The sequence below is a fragment of the Oncorhynchus masou genome, chromosome 24, assembly GCF_036934945.1.
Source record: "Oncorhynchus masou masou isolate Uvic2021 chromosome 24, UVic_Omas_1.1, whole genome shotgun sequence".
NCBI lineage: Eukaryota > Metazoa > Chordata > Actinopteri > Salmoniformes > Salmonidae > Oncorhynchus > Oncorhynchus masou.
In genome coordinates, this window is record NC_088235.1 from 42,026,159 (window position 1) to 42,033,384 (window position 7,226).

Below are 7,226 nucleotides of genomic sequence, written 5' to 3' on the forward strand. Positions count from 1 at the left end.
CCTACACACAAACTGTAGATAGCCTACGCACATACATACACACGAACAGTAGGTGAGATGTATCCTTCCCCATAGTCAGGTCATACAGTTTAATTGTTCTCAGTATCTTCTTAGTCACACACACACTTCTCTCCCTCACATGTCTCTACCGAACATTATTGGACTTACGTTTACGTTAATTATTCATTATACATGCTATATAAACTAATAATCACTAATAGTTATGATAGTTAGTTATGATTCAGGGTGGAATTATTTAATCATTACCTTAAACCTATAAACTCCCTTATCAATGACCCTCCCCCATTTTCCTCCGGCTAATAATTGTGTACATTTTGACCGTTCCCTTAGCTATAAAACTGCACATTTCCCTCTCTGCCCGATGGCAAAATGTGTAGAATTACATGAATTTAACAATTGAACTGATCAAAACCATCTGATGTGGTCCCCTATAGGTATATTTTCAGAAATGTTATTTTATATATAGCTCAGTGGATAATGTACAGTCACAACCAAAATTATTGCCACCCTTGATAAAGATTAACAAAAAAGACAGTATAAATTAAAATAAAACAAATACTGACCTAATTGTATGCTGCCCAAAAATGTAAAATTACATTATTTGAAATAAATGTTTTTATTTAACAACTAATAAAAACAATTCTCAACAAGATAGGGGTCAAAATTATTGGCACCACTGTTTTCGATACTTGAGCAGCCTCCCTTTGCGAGGATAACGGCACTGAGCCTTTCTCTCAAATGTTTTATGAGATTAGATAACACATTAGGAAGGATCTTTGACAATTTCTCCATACAGAATCTTTTCAGATTCTTGATATATTTTGTCTGCGCTTGTGGACTGCCCTCTTCAATTCAACCCACAGGTTTTCAATGGGGTTCAAGTACAAAGACTGAGCTGGCCATTGCAAAAAAAAAAATTTAGTCATCAATTAACCATTTCTTTGTGGGTTTTGATTGTATTGCAGGAAGATCCTCTTGCGGCCAAGTTTCAGCCTACTTGCAGAGGAAAAAATGTTTTAAAAAAATACCCTGCTGTGTTAATTTTGGCAGCTTTTTTTTGTTTTAGTTTTAGTCATAAAATACCTTTTTTAGTAATTGAATATTTTGTTAGTTTTAGTTGTCAGTCGACTAAAACTCCGGACAATTTTAGTCAACTGTTATTCACAGACATTTTAGTCACAGTTAATTTTGATCCTATTAGATAGTGAATATTTAGTCGACCTTTAACTTCCATCATGTGCACATTCATCCAACTAGGCCTACTATCCCTTCCTATACCTAAGCTGGCAACATTGATATTGTGGCAAATTGTAACCAATGCTACCATAATTAACCATATAGACTTTAAAGCAAGGGGGGAATTTTGTGGGTATCCAATTGGCAGTTACAGTCTTGTCCCATCGCTGCAACTGTACAGACTCAGTAGAGGTGAAGGTCGAGAGCCGTGCGTCCGAAACATGCCGCACTGCTTCTTGACACAATAACCTCTAAACCCGGAAGCCAGCCGCACCAATGTGTTGGAGGAAACACTGTACAACTGCAACCGTGTCAGCATGCATGCGCCCGGCCCGCCACAGGAGTCACTAGAGTACGATGGGACAAGGAAATCTCAGCCTACAAAACCCTCTCCTAACCCGGACGACGCTGGGCCAATTGTGCACCGCCTCATGGGTCTCCCAGTTACAGCCAACTGTGACATAGCCTGGGACCGAACCTGGGTTTGTAGTGATGCAGTGCCTTAGACCGCTGCACCACTCGGGAGGTCCCTGCAAATTGATTTTAATTAACAATTGGTCCCCCAAAAAATGCGTCCCTCCGTTGAATTTCAAAATCCTGATGTGGCCCTCGAGCCAAAAAGTTTGCCCACCCTTGCTTTAAAGCCTTGGCTACAGATTAAACAATTTATAGCTCTGATTTTCTCCCCATCATAAACATCAAGTGGGGTAAGGGGTTTTCTTGAAAAGGTGAGAATTTCAGCTTACTGTACTTCTAATATTCAACAAATGGCATAAAATGTTTTCCCATAGGAGAAAAGCAACCGCAACTCGCATTTGTGGACTGCACCGCACGAGCAGCAGCACAGATTAACAAATAACCATGCACATGGAAAAATAGACCTTCTGATGTGATCAAAGCAAATATAGCTTACATGAAAGTAAGTGAGAGAGTAAACATTGTAGTTGAGGTTAGTTAGTGAAGTGAAGTGCCCTGGCTTCGCATCAGTTCAAAAGATTGAGGGGTGACTGACTATCTTTTCACCTCTTTAAGGAATACCTAGGATAGGATAAAGTAATCCTTCTCACCCCCCCCCCCCCTTAAATGATTTAGATGCACTATTGTAAAGTGGCTGTTCCACTAGATGTCATAAGGTGAATTCACCAATTTGTAAGTCGCTCTGGATAAGAGCGTCTGCCAAATGACTTAAATGTAAATGTAAATGTAAGTGACCGCCTGAAAGATGTAAATTCTGCCAATGAGAGGATTGCATGAAATATTCTGCATGCATGAACAAAACAGATGAAAAGGAGGTTCATGCCAAATTTAATGTCCAATAGTCTCACATGGAATTCTCGTCTCGTCACATTTTCGTTGATTAAAATTAAAAGTAATTTGTAATATTTATCATTTTTCCCCCAAGGCATCTCGTCTTGTTATCAGAGTTTAGCCTTTATCATAAATAAAGGTAAAATCAAATGTTTAAAAAAAATCATAGTCATAAAAATATTTTACGGCATAGTTATTGTTGTTAACATTGATATCCTGGTACTGGGGAAAACTATTGACGTAGTTGACAAGGGCCCCAAGACTCATGGAAGCAAAATAGCCCCATACTGGTGTACATGGCCAAAGTCATCCAACAAATGTTAACGCCTGGACATTGCTGAACGGCATTGGCACTTGAAATGCAACCGACGCTGTGGTCAGATGACACAAAAATAGAGCTCTTTGGGCACGCACACCAGTGGGTTTGGCGTCGAAAGAAGGATGCATATGCAGAAAATGACCCCATACCTACTGTAAAATATGGTGGTGGATTTTTTATGTTAAAGGGGCTATTTTGCTTCCACTGGTCCTGGGGCAGTTATTAAGGTCAAGGGCATCATTAACCTTTCCCAGTACCAGCACATTTTTGCCAAAAACCTGATTGCCTCTTCCAGGAGGTTGAAACTTGGCCGCAAGGGTATCTTCCAGCAAGACAATAACCCCAAGCACACGTCAAAATCCACAAGTAAATGTTTAATTGACCACAAAATCAACAGTTCACAATGCCATCTGTCTCTAGACTTGAGCCCCATTAAAAACCTGTGGTTTGAATCAAATAGGGCAGTCCTTAAGCACAGACATATGATATCATCTGGAAAGATTCTGTATGGTGAATGGTCTTAGATCCCTCCCAATGTGTTTGCCAATTTTTTTTTTAACCTTTATTTAACTCGGCAAGTCAGTTAAAAACAAATTCTTATTTTCAATGACGGCCTAGGAACAGTGGGAAAACTGCCTGATCAGGGGCAGAACTACAGATTTGTACCTTGTCAGCTCTTCCGGTTACTAGTCCAACGCTCTAACCACTAGGCTACCCTGCCTACACTTACACATTTACTGAACAAATTCTTCACTGTGTTTTGTTTGTCATTTTTTTAAATGTATTTTTTATTAACAAATATCAACAAACAAAAGAGGAATAGTCACATGCAAACAAGCATACATACAAACGATTTACCTTTCAATGAATCCGAAACAAACAAATCATATTCATTGATAATACAACAAGTTTTAATTGCGTTTTTGTTTTCCATTTTAGTTCAAGTAGTGCCATATTGTTTAAATTAATTTATAAAGTGAAGAAAGTTAGGTTTTGAATTAGACCATTTGTGAATATGAAATGTACCTTGTATTATTAGCAGTCTTTATCTATGTCAGAATTTCTGAAATAAATCATTATATCAAAACCATTAAATAGTACAACCGGTCCTATTTTTTTTGTAACAAAATTCTGTTTGATAAATTGTTTGTCATCATTAAAGGTAGACTCAGCGATATGACTGACGTAGGGGCTCAAAATTAACAGCATCGTGGGTCAATTTCCAAAACAACTAAGAGCGTTGAAGCACGAGTCTAAACTCTGTCATTGTTTTGGACCCGTACCTACCACGCCCTATGCGAACCCGTGCACATGTGCAGATACTGTGTGTGACAGTGTGGGAGCGAAGTCTTGCATCTCGCTTATCGCAATATCTGCGGTGCTGCTCATGGCAACATCATTTTGCTGAGTCTACCTTTAAATTGTCCTGTAGGCTACACTGTAGTCTATAATAGATCTTCAATTCCACTGTGAATGAAATAGGCCTATTCCAGAGTAGTTTAAACAAAATAATTCACAATGCTATTGTTACAAATTCCCTGCCAGCGACTGTCATAATCACCTCACAACCCTGAGCTGCACACTCCACTCCAATCTCCCACAACCAGAGCTTGAGTGTCTTAGGGTACCATAAATCTGCCTCTCAAACTCTCCCTGACCTGTGTCCTGATTGGTTGCTTGGGATGTTACTCGGGCAGGTCATCTGCTTATCCGAGTTTCGGTATCCCATGAAGCCTTGCGCAAATTATGGGCATTATTTCCATCTCTAAGTAAACAAATGGTTTCTTCATTCATTCATGAAGAGCTTGCCAAACAAATAATGATGTGGGAACACAACCTAACGGAGATCAAGAAGGGTAATATTAGCCTACCTTTACCCTCCGTAATTGATGGTTGGTTGGGAAGGTGTCGTGAAGAAGTGACCTCGTATCACACACTGTAGCATATTGACTTACTTTGTTGAATCCGTAGCTTGCGATGGTAAGGCGATGAGCAACTTAAAAAGTTTGGAGGTGTACTAATATCTACACAGTAACAAAGTCGGATGGGTGTTATTGAAGGATGCTGGAGACAACCGTGTCTACCTAAAAGCAGACAGAGCCGAGTTAGAGCCTGCGTGCATCTCATCACAAGGCCTGGGTACTCGCATCAACGACAGGTGTCATACAGAGAGTGGGTTGCTCATGTATTGCAGGGCCAGGACGCTCTTGTAGTCATGCTGCAGCAATTCTGTGGAAGGTCAGGAAAGTAACGACCAAAAATGACATGAAAGTGCAGAACAACGGGTACTCAAAGAGAGGTTAGGGTCAAATGGTCTTCTTCAACTAAGTTGCAGATGTAGACAACAGCAGCAAAGCAGGCCCACGCCAACATGATTCAGCCTACACGAACACACTGTCACACTGAGCACAGCACAACACTAACCTGAAGGAAGTGCACAATGTTTTACGAGGCCTACATCAAATTATCCCCCGTACAAGCAGCTACATTGATGGAGGAAACCAAGATCCAAAGTGCTTCACAGCTATGGCATGATGCTTGGAAGCTGCGTCTAACAGCCAGCACAGCAAAACGAGAACCCCAAACTAAACACCACAGATCCCAAAAAATGTGAATATGAGCATTTGTACCCAACCTTCACTGGCAATACAGCAACAAAGCATGGCAAGGAAAATTAGGTCAATGTCATCACACTCCTGGAGAGCAGAGGGCATGTTGTGGAGAACAGAGGCCTGGTGGTGCACCCTGACCATCCTTGGTTGGTAGCCAGCCCAGATAGGATCCTAGATGCAACACAGCTCCTTGAGATCAAGTGCCCCTTTAAGAGTTCCACATCTCTTACAGAATTTCTGAGTCAACCAAATGGTGACATCAAAAGCTTGGATGATGGATAGTACCTAATTTGTCCCAATGGAAAAAATGGATACTACCTTTAGGTGGGTAAAAATGTTTAAGAAAATAGATGATTAGCTGTATTATTACAACTATTGAACATTGTATTGTAAACTCATACTAATCAGAATTGTGTGGCAATGTGCTTTCTTATTCCTTCTTTCATTCCTTCTTTCAGACACAAGTGACCATGATGTGCCTGGGCCTACAGAGCTGCAAGCTGGTTGTCTGGACACCAAGCAAGCACATGAAAAGAAGATACATCTCTGCACAAAGTACATGGTCTCTTTAAGTAAATGGAGGTGAGCAGTAGATTGAATATGCTGGGCATACACAATTCAATTAGTTTGAGTGTGGACTTACTTCAAGAAGTACTGTTTTAATAAATATATATATTAAATAATACTTAAGATACTAATATTAGACAATCAATTTATTAAGAGATATACCTACACAAACACAGTGTAATGATAAAACACAGTGTAATGATAAATTATCCTGAAAAACCTGTGGCATAGTAGCCTTTGTCTCACAAGGCAGCCATGGAATGAGATCCTTTGTGTGCTCAGCAATGACATCTATCCAGAATTTTGATGTTTTACAGAACTGACCGGGTGACCTTTTGAAGAGTCTTGCTAAATCAGCTACAACAAAGTTCTGTTTAAGTTTCATTAGTGTCAAAAGAATTTGGTCTACAACTGGCATCATTGATGATGTGGGGGCAAAACCCTTAAGCAAGACACAAGTGTTGAATTCTAGTAGTGGAATCCTTGTGTTCAGCAGACAGTCTGCATCCTCTTTCAATGTAACATCTGCAACAGACAGTGACCTCTCGGGCTGGTGCAGTCGTCATGCCACATGTGATGATAGGTCCTTTGGAGTAGGTGTGGTCCTCCATTGCTGGGTCTGACTGCTGTGTTTTGGCATCATGGAAGGTCTTTGAAATAGGACCTGGCTCCTCAGAAACCTCCACCACACCAGACTCACCTGCAGGTGATTAGTTGAAAATGAATATGAATATAGATGATTAGTTCATGAGATTATTTGTTAAGGATCTGGAAAAGCAAATACACTCATTTGAGATACTTTTAGAAACATTTTAAATTCCCTGTGCCTTAAAGCGTTTATCAGACTGTCATCTACTGCAAATAAGCACTCTAAACCCAGTGGGATACATAGACTAGGTTTAATATTTTCTAAATAAATATTATATCTATTAGCTAGAACAGGGAATGAAATTTACACTTGCCAAATACAGGGTAAATGTTGGAGATGGCAGGCAAACATTTCAGGTCACTTGCCACCATGGCAGATAAAATAACCTATTAATATTATTATACTTTAAGAATAATCATGGATTAAGGTTACACAATATGTACCATATTTATAATGTCAAGTAGCCTACTACTGACTCAGAGTTTACAATTATAAAGCGTTTAACATAGATTTC